Source organism: Watersipora subatra, chromosome 11 (assembly GCF_963576615.1).
Source record: "Watersipora subatra chromosome 11, tzWatSuba1.1, whole genome shotgun sequence".
Lineage (NCBI taxonomy): Eukaryota > Metazoa > Bryozoa > Gymnolaemata > Cheilostomatida > Watersiporidae > Watersipora > Watersipora subatra.
In genome coordinates, this window is record NC_088718.1 from 12369133 (window position 1) to 12383504 (window position 14372).

General features: G+C 37.7%; 1 long non-coding RNA gene across 1 annotated transcript; it reads right to left on the minus strand.

Moving 5' to 3' along the window:
• Nucleotides 1–10840: 10840 nt before the first annotated feature.
• LOC137408683 (uncharacterized) lies at nucleotides 10841–14044 on the minus strand. Its single transcript, XR_010980110.1, has 2 exons — nucleotides 14002–14044; nucleotides 10841–11087 (listed from the first exon to the last, which is right to left on the minus strand). It is a non-coding gene; the product is annotated as an uncharacterized lncRNA (long non-coding RNA).
• Between the last annotated feature and the right edge of the window lie 328 nt (nucleotides 14045–14372).

The window sequence follows — 14372 nt, forward strand, 5'->3', positions numbered from 1 at the left end:
TAGTGTGTATGCATGTGTGATCACATGTGTGTTAGTATGTATGCATGTGTGATCACATGCGTGGTAGTGTGTATGCATGTGTGATCACATGTGTGTTAGTGTGTATGCATGTGTGATCACATGCATGGTAGTGTGTATGCATGTGTGATCATGTGCGTGTTAGTGTGTATGCATACATAATCAAGTGTGTGGTAGTGTGTATGCATACGTGATCATGAGTGTGTTAGTGTGTATGCATATGTGATCACATGCATGGTAGTGTGCATGCATACGTGATCACATGCGTGGTAGTGTGTATGCATACATGATCATGTGTGTGGTAGTGTGTATGCATATGTGATCATGTGCGTGGTAGTGTGTATGCATACATAATCAAGTGTGTGGTAGTGTGTATGCATACGTGATCACATGTGTGTTAGTGTGTATGCATATGTGATCACATGAATGGTAGTGTGTATGCGTACGTGATCACATGCGTGGTAGTGTGTATGCATACGTGATCATGTGTGTGGTAGTGTGTATGCATATGTGCTCACGTGTGTGTTGGTCTGTATGCATTCGTGATCACGTGCTTGTTGGTCTGTATGCATACGTGATCACGGGCTTGGTAGTCGGCATCAACACTGTGCGTTTTTACATCTTAGCCAATTTCATCAAGCTTCACATGCATATATGAGTGTGATGCTTAGAAAAACTATATCGGGTTACTAAAAACCAGCCTCCTAAAAGTTGACTTGCAACAAAATTCACATTACAGTTATTTGGTGTCAAAAGATTCACCATGTCTTACTCTGTTGTGTTGTAGGTGCCAAATATGTGAGAATGTGATTTCAAGCTCTTAAAAGTTCAAAAATTAAAAGCCGCCGTAGATTGGAATCTATTTATTTCTCTGACGTAGTCATGGCAGTTTGTTTATTGTCTTGTCACGTGATGTTCTCACGTGAATTGAAAGGCCAATAAAAAGCTCAATTTAAAACTTATCGTAGCACTAGTTTTTGACAAACCCCGTATCAAATATAGATGCTCACTAATTTACAGTTTTGGTTTGGTCTAATCTTCAAGTCGTAATCTGATCATGTGACCCAATACTTCGCAAATCAGCGCCTTTGCAGCACTTCGATTATCACAGGTGACCAACAGGCTCATCTTGATTATTAGACAAAGATATGTACTCCTTCGAGGTAAGGTTAAAAGATTAAACGAATTTTTACAGTAAGTTATAAGATAGCAGTGCTAAAAGTGACAACATTTACAGTGACGATAAAACAGACGCGTAGGAACAATAAATATGGCTTTATTGAAGGCGTGAAGTATATTTCTGAAAATATTTCGACGAATAAGGTTGCATGAAAGTGTAAACAGAAACCATCTCCCACAACTAACTACATCACATTTGAGCCATTTTGGAGAAAGAATCCAAACTACGGCAGTCTCGTGTGGCTGCGATTAACTGTTCGTTTTTTAGCTTTTAAGAGCTTGTAATCACATTCCCACATATTTTGCACCTACAACACAACAGAGTAAGACATGGTGAATCTTTTGATATCAAATAGCTGTAATGTGAATTTTGTTGCAAATCAACCTTTAAAGACCCACCTTTGGGCTAGCAGATTGTTAATGAAATCAATTCCAGGCAATGCGAGACCTGTGCTAGTTATCTATAATATGTTACAAACATAAGTTTATATAAGATAGACCACAAAAATTGTGGTAGGGTATCACTGCATTATAACCAGTTTTTCATACATCTAAATCATTATGCATAGCGGGCGAAATTTTGAAAGATTTTTCAAAATAACGCAATTTTGTGTGCAGCTCATTGAGCAAGCTTATGTGCAATTAATAATTTTGTACAAAATAGCTTAAAATTAAGTTGGAGTTCATTCCAAGCGAATCCATACATAATTGAAAGTTAGTCATTCATTCTAACTAAGTATTAGTGAAAGGGCTGACAACTTCAAGCATTCTTTTTGCACATGATGTACTTGTACTCCATTTCTTTAAGCTTTTATAATTTCTTTCTCTGTTATTCAAGTTAGTGTGAAGCTCTATTAATACTCACTCTCATCTGCAAGAAATAATGATTTTTTTAAAGTAATCAGTTTCACTACTGAATAAATTGATGATGAATGTCAACTCAATAAACCACAGCCTTTATAATTATGCACATTCTGATAAAATTTCTACTTGTTAAGTAGCAGTCCGAAAAGTTGAGCAATTCCAAAGATAGGATTCTTCTCTGGATGGTAGTAGTAATTGACTCCTTTCATGAAGAGGCCACAACTCCAAACGTGACATACTTGCACGTATTAGGGCATAACTAACAGCTTAACTGTAGCGACTTTTTGCTATAAGCAAAGGAGTTTGCATAAATGATCGCAAAGATATCTACTATTCTGAGATCTTACTCTCGGAGATCTGACATCAGAAATCTCTCTGAGATCTCAACATAACTTTAGAGCCACAAAGCTACATCCGATAGCTTTGATAGTTTAGAAGGGTCTTGGTTGAGGTTGGCAACAAACCAGCTTCTCAGTTTGACATCTCAGCTCACCAACACAAGTCCTACTTGCCAGTTCTAAAGAGCACAGACCTCCAATGAAGTTTAAGATGAGATAAAAGAACGGTTTCATCTGGTAGATCATTCCTCATCAAATTCTCTAAACGCACTTTGCCCGATTCTCCAATGGTGCTAGTGATAACGCAAGCCATATCATGCATGAGCCTGGACATCCTTGCTTTTCCATGAGCGAAAATCCTAGATCTAACCTCATCTAATAGGAAGGCAGTAAAGGCATATAACTACCCAATCATATCACTCTTCCCCCATAATGATTCTATAAAAACCAACACTGTCTCATCCAATTAATCAAAAGAATATATAGCAGTTTTAACTGGTCTGCTAATACCATAAGCTACTGACTGGAGCGTGAAACTTCACTAATAGATCTTTGTTCACAGAAAGTTGTAACGTTTCTTTAATTATATATATAGTTCCAACTTCCACACAGTTAGCCTTAAATGAAACACCGTAAAATCTGCAAGATAATGGGTTTAATGTAAGATGCGTCCACGCAATAATATGCGATAACATGAAACTGAATAACAATATGAAATTAATAAATTATTATACAAATCGTGTACCCTGTAACGTAGTAAATAACTTCTCACGAAGAATAATAACCGATGTATGACATGAACGTTCGTAAATAATTGAATAACAATAGAAGTAAAAATAAAACAAGCCTTTTAGCTCTTGTTTAGTAGCTTGGTCTATCTTGTTGACTTATTTCAGATGTACTTGTGAATATCAATACAGTACTGCAAGCGCATCCTTTTTTGATGGCTGCATTCAAACTACTGCTCAAATAATCAATGTTATTAAACTATTTGGGTTTGCTAAAAAGAAGTTATTTACTTGTTCCTAATTGGGCTTAGAAGCGGCACCATTTAATTTAGACCAATTCACACCTGAGTGACTGCCACGTGATGGTTTTGGCAGACTCATCTCTATACAAGGGAAAACATTGGGGTAGCTCTTTTTAATGAGTTGTCAGTGCAGTTGCGGCTGCAACTTGTAATATAGTAAAAATTAAGAATGCAATTCACTACAGAATATATCTTGGGTGCAATTTAACAACACTGTCAATCATTTGCCATGGGCAGACAATCCTATCACTTGTGTGTAAAATAGATTGTAACTCTAGATTGGATGAACTGCTGAGGTCATTATGACTGGGGTTGTCTGCTCTTGTATATTTTCGAGACGTTAAGTATGATTATGTTGTTGAAGTATGTGATGTTGTTAATTATACTTAAGATGGTCATGAGTCGTTGGTATTTAACGACTTCATCATTTTGGTCCAAAGAATGTTTTGTTACTAGATTGGGTTAAAGACTAGCCTGTCTTGACAAACTGTTGTTTTTGCGTAGTTGTCCCCACATCGAGCGGGCGAGCAACACAACAGCTTGTCACAAGACGTACTGCACCTGATGCATCAGCTGCACTTTTAGGAAAGTGTTCGCTTCCATCTATGCGGCTTGGCTGCGATGTTATGCCGGTCGCTCCATTGTTAATCATAATGGATTTCGCGCAAAGATTTATGTAGAAAAAATGATTACAACGTCTAACCAGCGACCTGTCTCTGCGTTAAACTTTAGTAAAACTTGAGAACTTAAAAAACAACAGCGACTAAACATGTTGTTATTTGTGCGCTCAGTCAGTTTTATTTGTTCTTATAGATTTTATTTTTAATTTATTTTATTCTCAAATTCTACTAAAGTTTACAACCGAGACTAGTCTTTGGTTAAAGGTTGTATTCTTATTTTTTTCTACATAGATTTTTGCGGGAAATCCATTATGATTACCATTGGATCGACCGCCATAACATCGCAGCCATGCCGCATAGACGGAAGAGAACAACTCCCTTTCAGTGCAGCTGATGCATCTGGTGCAGTGCGTCTTGTGACAAGCTGTTGTTTTGCTCGCCGCGCTAGCCGGGGGACAACTCCGCAAAAACAACAGTTTGTCAAGACAGGCTAGTTAAAGACCTCCCTGCATGTAAACTGGGCCTACTGTTGGTGAGAGGGCAGTAAACCAAGCTCAATGTTTAAAAAATATTCGGTAGAGTGAGTTCTATAAAAGCTGAAATACAACGAGAGCTCGAGTGAGGGCTTTGATTTACATACTCTTTGTTCAGACATTAGAGCTGTATATACAGCAGAAATTAAAAAGAGAATGAGCATAGATAGATATGAACTTTATTATCTCTGATCAAACCAAATTAGACCACGAGACAAACAATAAAGAATAATAAAGTAATATTATGTGTATTGAAATAAAAAGCTCTTTTTGCATAGATCTGTTCTATAATGTGTATTAGCAAGATGTTTGTGTCTGGTATAAGGTGTAGTGAAATGTAATGGATAATCAGACAGGTTGGAGGTATATGAGTATTTTAGACAGTGAATATCTAATAACACAATTAGCTCTTCAGCTGATCATAACCGTCCATTTTTGGTAGCTAAACGATAAAGCGTAATTTTTAAAACCGTTCTAATTTTTTTTTAATCAGTTTTCGATAAAAAAGGATACCAACTACATTGGTGGTCGTCCGTGACAATGTTGTTCATGCAATCACTATGTTTCCATGATGCGCAGTACTTCGGAGTTGCCCCCTCCGAAGTCGAGGGGACCAGGAGGCATTTCCATGCTGTGCAGTGATTTACAGCAAATTAACCGGAGATGAGAATGTGTATAAATGGAAAAGCCACGCGCAGCGCTTGAGCACAGCAATCATGCATACCGAACGCCAGAAACATCTTTTTTATGCTTTTCCCGTCATTATACTTTATTTACAATACACCTTCAAAATGTGTTACTAACTTTAACACAATTTCTACAAAGTAATACCCGACAAGACGCCATGTTGTTAGAAGCTACTTCTAGAAGGACAAGAAAGCTAAAAAGAAAGTTACCTGTTGAATGGGAATCTGTTCAGTGTGTGGGTCTGTTTAGTTGTCATTAATTAGTAGTCAGTAAGCCTGGTTTCCATATGACAGCGCAAGGTGCGCAACAAGGCGCACAACATCATGCATAGGCCAGCTGCGATATGGAAACGTCAACGCACGACAATCGCGCGTCATGCGTACGCTGATCGCAAGGATCCAACAGAATAGATCCTTGCTATGGGTGCACGCGATGATGTATCCCACAATACACCGCTAGACCTTTTGAACCTATCCCACAATTCAAACGGAGGGCTGTTTCCCCGAAGAAATCGGTCTCCCATACGAAAGAGTAAGCCTGGTTTTCATATGACAGAGGACTTTCGCAACGGAGGGCTGTTTTTCCGAAGAAATATGTCTCTCCTACGAAAGAGTAAGGAAATTATCCACCCTGTCCAAAGCAAGCATGGCGCCTACGCGCAATATGGAAACACTGCATCGCGGCACAAGAAATGCATTGCGCACGATCACTGGGCCGCGCACGATCATTGCGCTGTCATATGGAAACCAGGCTTAAGTTAGTTGCTTTTCTTAAAGTTTTTGTATGACATTTAATTTTATCAAACAGTATTCACTATACATATAACAACAAGATTTATAAAACTAATTGGAAATACAGTGCTAAAACATAAATATCCTAAAATATTGGTGTTAACACATCATACTATTCTGTCATTTCTACTCATCGTCTCCTCTCTCTCCACAGGTGACACCCTCTTGGTATGATAATGTTTTACCCAAGTCAAGGCCAGGTGTGTGGCTGCAGCATTTCAGAATGCCAGAAACCATCGTGGATGAGATTTGTCAGCTAGTACGTGACGATATGTCTCCTCAAGAAATATCTGTGAGGGAACCTGTTCCACTGAAGAAGAGGTAATGCCATTTATTATGTCATGTAGGAATTGTGGCATATAGAAAACATGCCATATAGGAATAATAGTACATTTTTCAATATGTCCTCTAAAACTGATTAGTTTATTGTGGCAATATTCTCTCATTCACAGGGTGTGCATAGCAATCTTCAAACTGGCTTCATGCTGCGAATATAGCAAAGTTGCATCAGTGTTCAGGGGCAGTAAGACTACAGTTCATCGATGCTTGTATGCTTTCTGCCATGCCATGTCAAAAAAAAACATCAATTCATCACCTGGTACTCAGATGTAGAAGCAGGGGTGATTGCTGATGTCATCGAAGCTAATTACAAATACCCACAAGCTATAGGGGCTGTCGATGGAACACGCTTCGAGATCATACCACCTGCTGATGGCATGGCTGATTTTCTATGTAGGAAAATGTACCCAAGTGTTGTCAGGCAAGCGGTGGTTGATGTTCAGTATCTGTTTAGAGACATTTATGCCAACACCCCAGGCAGTGCTCATGATGCCACAGTTTTTAGAAGATCAAGGCTGAGTACACTACTAATGCAAAATATGCCAAAGCGAGATAAAATTGTTTATGGTGAGAGCCTTTCACAGCGCATCCTTGGCGACCCTGCATACCCTTTGTCTAGAGTCTAGACAAATCATTAAAGGTTTCACAGGGGCCAACTTGTCACCCGAAAATGAATCATTTAATGTTTACCACAGCAAAGCACTCATGTGTGTCGAGATTGCTTTTGAAAGACTCAAAGCACGCTGGAGAATGCTGCGAAAATGTATTGATGTCAAGTACAAGTTGGTGCCCAAGCTGATTACTACATGCTGTATATTGCATAACATGCTAGAAACTAGGAAAGTTGTGATTCCCCGCCACCTTCTCAACAGACTAGCAGATGAACCAGCTGAACGTAAACAGCCCGCCACTTGTGTTCAATCATGAGCAAACTAGAGATGCAGTTGAGATCCGCGATACTATCAAAGAGTTCCTTGCTCACACCCAGCCATTACTTCGTCCCTTTCACATGTAAAACCGTTTGAATTTAATGTATTGTAACACGTGTAACACGGTTGAGCTTTTTATATTAATTTTGTGAGTGAGTTGAACTAATTGTGTTACTGTATTCAATATATTATGTAAAATGTTTTCAGAGTAGAAAATAATAATGTAAATAATAATTTCAACTAAACATACATGAACTGTCTCCTACACTTATGTGACATCTTTACATAGTTGAAAGTACTAGTCCAGCGTGGGCACATTTTATCCTGACAATATATTACTGTTCAAGGAGGTAGATGGCCTTTCAGGCATAAACCCAGCAATGCTTACATCAGTGAACAGTCTGCATCATAGCATTCTCATTTCAAAATGCGATTACAGAATTGAAGAAGTGTGTCTAGTTCCACAGACACTAGCATGAAGGGAAATATAGATCAAGCACTTTGTAACAATCAACCATAATCACTGAAGTGGTACACAATGCACAGACCGTTGTCACGGATGTTTGGCAAAATATTAGGAAAGTTTGACAGCTGCAATGTTTCCTCAGATATCTGCGTTGTTTTGGTGATGCTATCCGTTTACCATGCGCATAGTCCGTGTATAATCGTGAGAGGATAACCCCGACATACTATGGCAAAGTGTGTATCATCCCTTATAGGGAGAGCAGCTCAAGCCTAAACTTAGAGATCGGTCTACAAGGTGTGGACTGTTGACCTGTTGACCACAACTTCTATACTGCATTTCCCCTTCTCTCCTCAATTAATAATGTCCCAAGTGTAAAGGCTTCAGATGAATGCATATTAAATAATTGGTATATAGTGATCTTGTACGGCGATTTGGATGACTGGAGGAGTCGAGAATACGACTTAATCAGCTTTAGGTTTTCATGCTGAAACCACAGTTGACCAACTCAAATTAGCTCAGAAAATTGAAAGCCAGGTACAAAGCCAGCTGTGGAACTTGATTTAATCAAACAACCTTGACCTCATTAACTTGAAAGTTTGCAACCAAATCTTCCTTTTTTATACGGAACGGACAGACTCGGACCATCAGATCCGCCACTGATATATCTCGGAAGTCTGTCGAGATTTCGGGCTTCGTTCTCTATCAATGCTATTGTGACCCATTTCCACAGGTCTACTGTATATTCTTCTCAGATATTCGACCGTGTTGGTTTTCTAGTTTCTGATTTTCTAATTAACACGCAGCCTTTTCCGGCCCATATTTCAGGTCATATTTTGTGCCCTCATTAATAGTGTTATTCTGCATTTTACTGTTATACATTATAATGAACCATAGCTTGTGTTCATCACAAAAGTTATCTATCACTTTGAACAGCTTCCAGACCATAGAATATGACTTATTAGATTACCATAGCTATGTCATTGTCAAAGAAATGTGTTATGAGTATCAAGTAATTTATGTAACTTCACAGGCTACAAGCAGTAATAACAGGTATGACAAGCGTGTCCTGGCAAACCGATCAGATAATGTAGCGGTGGGTAAAGAGAGCAAGAGGGCTACTATAATTGGTAGAACAGTACCCAATGACTACAACATAGCTAGCAAAGAAAAAGTGGAGAGATATCTCCTACATAGAGAAATGAATAAAGATTGCTAACATATAAGAACAACTATAATCCCAGATGTTATTGTAGCATCGGCTACAATAACATACGTAAATAAAATGGCTTAAATATATCCATAAATAATTGGCTTGCCCAAATCCTGGCAACAATTGCAGGTTCCCTGTCAAAATAGTTCGGTTGCCTTACTAACTAAACTAGTAATGATAGTTCGCCATGTGACTTCCTATATTGGAATGTTCTTGAAAGTTGCACAAATATTCCATGAGTGATGCTCCTTTCAATGTGATGCACGCTGCAAGAGCTGCCAGGTATGGCAGGTAGGTATACTTCATTGATACTTGCTTACCCGCTACATCGATGCTACTGCCAATGGAACGAATCAAAACCAGTATTATCGAGTAACCAGTGTTAAAAACTGCGTTCACACTATATCGCCGTATTGTGTTAATCACACAATGCATCAATATCGTCTCTAATAATATTATTAACATTCAATTAACATGATCTAGTGTTCTTTGACACAATGCAGTTACTGGAACTATGAAATAATAGTCCTGCAGTAACCATCATGTAATAAAATGCCGATCAAGCAAACGAGACAGACAATCACCATCCCTGAAATGGTACATATTACACAGGTTGTCACGGATGTTCGGCTAACTATTGGGAAAGTTTGACAGCTACAATTTCCCTGCACTACTTTGATGGTGTCATCGGTTTATGGCGCACATAGTCGTTGAATAATCGGTGAGAGCACAACTCCGACATATGGCTATATAGTGTGTACTAGCCTTTAGCAACAAAGCATACAAAGCTGTACCTCATTGCCAGTTATAATCTTCCCATGGTTCTTTGGAATGACTTATTTACAAAAATACAATCTGTCATAGGTTTCATGTCCACCAGAAACGAGCAGCAGAGAACATAGTTGAAGCGCTATATAAGCCTGCGTCTCATGGAGACATACAGACCTCTATGAGATGCAAGTAGATCTACTGACAGGAAACCTTATCAGCTGATGTCAGCTGTTTCATAAGTGGTTACTGATCACTCCCCTATGAATATGAAACATCAGCTTTTTTACAGCCATCTCTTATATATTATAAACTTATCCAACATTCAGTGTTAATGCAAATAATTCTCAGCTATTCTTGTCATATACAATTTCCTAAAGTGTACAAGCCATGTTTGTACTTTTTGCACCAATGTGTAGCTACTGCATTGATGAGCAACAGCATTTGAAATGACTCACATGCAAAAATACAATCTGTTGTAGGTTTTGTGTCTACCAGACACGTGCGACAGGGCACATGGTTTATCAGGGCTATAGTTGAAGCACTATATATGCATGCATCCCATAGAGATATAAAGAAACTGTTTGAGGAACAGGTAGGTCTATAGATTGTATTATTATTGGTTGCTTCATTTCATCCATATATCAGTAACAAACATTTACTACTTTGTTCTTAGCTGTGGTCACGTTCAGGTGATGAAGAAAGTTTGAAATAAAAATACTCAAGTGAATCGATTTCGTAACCCAATGGGTGGTCAACAACCTACACGTGAGTATTTCCTAAGTTGTCTTTCCTACAAAGGAAAGACAACTTTATCTCTATGTCCCGATTATAACCCACCAAGTGACAACTAATAGTCTAACCCTTTGCTGCCTTTACTCCTGCTTCCAATATTATTATTGCTCTGTGCAGTATATTTACTTATTCTTATAATATACCTGTCATCATTATTATTCTTTACTCATCTTTATCAATTATGTAAATTACAACATGTGAATTCGAAATGTAAGTAAAACTTTAGCCAACTAATCTAAAGTGCCTTTAGCACAAGCATAATATATCGGTAAGTGAATGATTTGAGTTTTGTTATTATAAAGAAAAGCAGCAGTACATAAAATTAACCATGTAGAGTTTGAATCATTTATGGCACTTGTTTATGGAAAAACATTGCATTCATGTATATAGACAGGCATGATGCCACAGATCAATAAAACAAATGCTTACATCATCATGTTTAGGCAATGAGCAGAGGTCTTTCTTTACAAGCTTTACTGAAGTAATGTATATCCATCACTGTCAACCTCATCACCTCCAGCTACAAGAAGAATGTTTTACTGGTGACTAAGCAATAAATGGACAATAAAATGGAAAGGCTGAGGGAGTCTTTTGATAAGAATGTGAATGGAAGCATAATTTATGAACGGACAATCTAAAAATGTCTGCGATTGGAAATGCTACTAATAGAGCTTCACGATTACCAAAAATCACCAGATGATTTGATATTGCAAATAGACGATTCATGATATATCGCGATATTATTATGTAAAAAGACTTGCAAATTTCTTTCTATATTTTAATTTATAAAAAAACTGTTTTATGTTGGTGATAATTAAAAACCTTGATTTCATGAACGCCCGGGTGTGGAAGGCCATGGAATGAGCTTATTATAAGGCTCCTGTGCGCTTTAGTTCCAGCACCGCTCACTTCGAAAATCGTCAGGTATGAGATAGATCGCCATGACATGATTATATCATTTATACGATTGCCGATACCGCTTTAAATGGTGGCGATTTTCAAATCGCCATACCATAAAGGTCTAGTTACAAACAACGCAAACATGTACAATTCCAACATCTGGCAACGAGCTGTATTGAAACTCGTTTCCAAATAAAACTTATCTAAATACTCTGCAGCATCTAAAGTCATATATAAAGCAAACTGGTCAAGCGATGAGGACGACTGACTTACTAACCGCTAACAGAAACAATAGACAAGATGTACTGTTACCTATTAAAAATACTTAAAGACAGGCAGGAAATAATACTATATGAACATAGAAGTTTACAGTCATGTTAGAAAAGAAGAGCGAGCTATCCTCTCTTTTTATCAGCATTGACATTTCGAAATGTCACCCACATTTGGCAATTTCCTTCGAACGAAGCAAAATTAACCTTTTTGGATGCAATAAATTTGCTAACTTACCTCCAACTTTTTATAGATATCTAAATAAATATGCACTGGAAACCCGAGAAATATCTCTACCAGTTGATATCTATTGCTTGCAATTAATCGATGATGATATTATAGCCTGTGGTCCTGTGCTCTGCTTTGTAATTTGTTGGTGCTTTCAATTTTTATTGCATTCTAAATTTGTAGGCATATTTTTTATTTCATAGCTATATAGATGAATGCCCGCCATTACCCGGGTGATAAAAAAATACTTCGCAAAGAAAATTTATTTTTATTTAACATGTAAAAACAGTTACCATTCTAACTTTCAAACTACATGTACATATCATGCTAAAATGTTTTGCACAGTTTGAGTAAATTAAGAAAAAAGATAAAACGACTTTAAAAGTGTTTAAATGTAAATGTGAAATAATTAGCAATTAATAGCGAAATTGAGTCTGTTTTGCTACAAATATTACAATAGAAAATGATTTGGTAGTGATACAATTAATACGAGCTGAAAAAACAAAAATCCTGAATATGTTGAAATAATAATAACATATCTTGCATAGAAGTGTGTGTATAAAAAAGGTTACTTTTCCAGCAGAAGATATCCATCAAAACTTTGAATACGACAACTTTGAATACTGATATCTCCCAATAGTGTCTTTATCTTTATCTGGACTGTCTTTATCGTTCGTTCATTCATTTATTCGTTTATGAAAATCGTTCAGTGTGTTAAAATCTAGCAAAATCTATTGAATCGTTCAATCTCCGCCCTCCTCATGACGCTCGCGATAAAATCGCCTAGTGTGTTTACACACTATAGACATTCATATACATAGACATTCATATACATAGACATATATATACATATATATATAGGTATATTGTGGAGGACCAGGACACACATGTATATCAATTACTGCACTTATATATATATCCTCACTAGCACTTGCCCGAACCTCCCGAACTTCCTTTATGTTATGTAATCGCATGCTTGAACTGCCTTTTTGTTATATAATCATATTTCCCGAACTGCCTTTTTGTTATATAATCATACGTTTATCCTGTACTAATCTTATTATATCTTGTACATCCTTTGTGCTATAAATAGATTGATGGGCGGAGCTAGACCATAGGCGCTGGCTATATAAGCCAGCGCAGTAAGTAGGCAAGGTGTGCTTGATACCACTCATACTTGTGAACACTTGTGTTGAAGCTATCATTAATAAAACTATTACATACTCTTACGAACTGATTCTATTGACGCCTGCCTGGTTGGCTCACCGATTGCACAAGCAGGCTCATTGTAACCATCAGACGGAACTGCCAGGGTGACTCTAGAAGGCTAGGAGACGATCCACGGCTTTGTCTAGACTTGATCGGGTGTGCCATGGCACAAGAGATCCAGTCCTAAGACCAGCCATTAGTGGATCCGGACTAGCCTGAGATAGAGATCCAGAAAGCAGGCCGGGAGTTTGGTTTCGGAGCAGGCCTGACTACTAGGTTCTTGTCTTGGACTGACTTGACCGCCACAGGCAAGTCAATCAGGCCTCGGACAAGGCAGGCCAGTAGCTCAGGTTGCGTCTCCCTTGTTAGGAAGTAAAGCTGACTCAGCTACCGGAGTCAGATCCTTTACAATATGAATCAGAATGATATCTAATTAGTAGTGATATCGTCAGGTAACACACGTAATCAGATATACTGAGCAATGTAAACAAGTATGGGGTTATAATAATAAATAAATAGGCCAGTATTGTATCTTTAATGAAGGCTCGCTTAAACGACCTACCAGGAGGCTGACTTCGTCCAAATATACAACCAAAATTATTTTTATTACGTAAATATTAGGAGTATATATAAGACACAAAACAATATACAATGTAAATACTCTTGCTACATTTTAAAAACATGACATACAATTTTCTAAACAAACTGTATGCAAGAAGATTGTGGAGTATTATGCCAAACAAGACGGCATATACATGTATATATGCAGTATAGTCATACTACTGGCTATACCGATGTATTTATCCAGCAGTATAACATGCACTGACCTGACTTAGGGGTTGCCATTGACTTCCTGAACAGGCCGAAATCTTATAATCAGGTTAGCCAAAGGGTCCTGGCATGTGGCTACCTATAATGAAGAAACTAGATACTGTGGGTATATAAACTAACATTCATGTTCACTGAGCATTTTATTTAGGTGAATACCTGAAATAACATACAGATAACAGCAAACATATTCACCTTAGAGATGATAGTAGGCAAAGCTAAAGGAGATCCTATTTTTTAAATACTAATATCAAAGTCATATTTGATTCCAAAAGCAACCGATTAGCCAAGCAGAATACTAAAGGTTTTAGCTTTCGATTTCAATCTTGAAACATCCTGACAATCAGATCACCTCAAGCACCAAAAACAA